This window comes from Penaeus monodon, chromosome 20, assembly GCF_015228065.2.
Source record: "Penaeus monodon isolate SGIC_2016 chromosome 20, NSTDA_Pmon_1, whole genome shotgun sequence".
In the NCBI taxonomy this organism is placed as follows: domain Eukaryota; kingdom Metazoa; phylum Arthropoda; class Malacostraca; order Decapoda; family Penaeidae; genus Penaeus; species Penaeus monodon.
This window is the reverse complement of record NC_051405.1, coordinates 23,158,090-23,159,798: the sequence shown is the minus strand read 5'-3', so window position 1 is coordinate 23,159,798 and position 1,709 is coordinate 23,158,090. Positions and strand designations below refer to the sequence as shown.

Genomic DNA, 1,709 nt, shown 5'->3' with positions numbered 1-1,709 from the left:
GATGTGGTGCCACTGAATATCATAGCATAATATACATGAGATGTATTATGAAGAGAGAACAAACAGCTGCCCAGGAAAGTCGGCTTTACGGATGCCGGGAAAGGCCGATAACAAAAAATCTTGACAAGTAAGGCATTTATTTTCATCATGCTTTCGTGTTCAAGGGAAGCGCGTAAAAAATCCATGCAAAGTTATCTTTTTTTTGACATTTTGTTAAGGAGAAAGGAAAAACATTGTCTGGAAAGATTTGCAACTTGATCGAACCTTTGCACTTCGTCTGAATGTTATGTGAAGGGTGAAATTACTAGAATAACACAACTAAATAAAGGAATGTTTTTAATCAATTAACACCTTCCTACAAACACATGTCTCTTCTTTTCGTGATGACGAAATCAGACCGTATCTTGCACGGAAAGGCGGGTTTCACCGGAAACAGAGCCCCCTCCCCCCCTCCTTTACTCTCCCCTTTATCATGCCTTCTCTCCTGCCTTCATGTGATGCGTTGTTGTAGTTGCGTGTAGTGATTTATTTGCGGATTACGTGTTTGGAAATAATTTCGTCAGCTGTGATATCATTGTTTTTTCACCCTTTATTTTTCCTCGCTGCATTATTTTTATCTTAATTTTATCTAATGATGTTGAATAAATACTGTGTTCATATTATCTGCCCATTGAGCGAGATACATTGAAGGAAATGCAATACTGCAATGATTAACAGACAGTGAAAGATACAACTGAAAATTCTGCGTCTGGAGCATGCGTGTTGCAATGCAAATGGTCATGCATTCATATTTCGCGTGTTTGGGGAAATAAAGATAACTGTATATTTTCTAATTTTCTCGCGTGAATTTAAGAGATTCCGGAGTAACCTACAGCTCGTGCTTCCTACACTTCTGGACAGCTGAGTGGCACTGCGGATTGCGTCAGCGACATGGCACCTCTCCAGTCTTCACCGGCGTCGGTCGCCTCAAACAACACAACCCAATTTACGCAGCCACACTGACTCCCCCAGTCGCGAAAACAGCTGACAATAACACACCCAAAATCCATCTTAATTTATCTCATACAAACACGTTCTGTCAAATCGGCCTCAGGACCGTGGGGAAAATCGGGGAGTCTTTTATCAGAACCGGCAACTGACAGCGGGGAGGGGAGCCTAAACCACGCGGGACAAGCAGACGATATTCTCGTGTCGCTGCGGACGTGTGTGTGACGCCGCTTCGCTATAGCTCACAGTGCCCTTTGATTGTAATCTGTTTTTAAGAGGTTTTCCGACGCTCCAGCCCCGCCAGGTAAGTGAACTAATTGGTGTGAAGCGAAAGGTTATGAGTGTATGTATTGGTATGTATGGTACTGTTCTCGGGAATCAATATAGGGCCGGTAGCGAGTACACACACGTGTAGCTGCGAAGAGCGGTGTATGTAAGAATATGGAGGGCAAAGGGTACACTCCCTCGCCCTTCTCGTTACGTTTCCCTTTCAAAACATCCCTTTTGAGACATGTTTCAAATGGGGAAACACCCATTTTTATCCATATCTGGGGAATGTGGCAATAATACAAGCAGCTGGCGCGGGAGGGAAATGCGCGAGACTGCAGTATTTAGAGTTGCTAAAGTTACTTTTCCCTTGTGGCATACTCTAGCCGATGGGCTGATGGGGCTATTTATGCTTGTGTGATGCCCGTTGCTTGTTTAGTAGTGAAATATTTTTA

The 1,709-nt window shown here is 43.5% G+C and overlaps 1 protein-coding gene across 1 annotated transcript in view; it reads left to right on the top strand.

Annotated features, from left to right (window-relative positions):
- Positions 1 to 950: 950 nt before the first annotated feature.
- LOC119585710 (Y+L amino acid transporter 2-like) overlaps positions 951 to 1,709 on the top strand; it is a 35,590-nt gene continuing 34,831 nt past the window's right edge. Inside the window, exon 1 of the mRNA XM_037934396.1 lies at positions 951 to 1,291. The gene's annotated coding sequence lies outside the window, so the exon portion shown is untranslated. The remainder of the gene's footprint in view (positions 1,292 to 1,709) is intronic.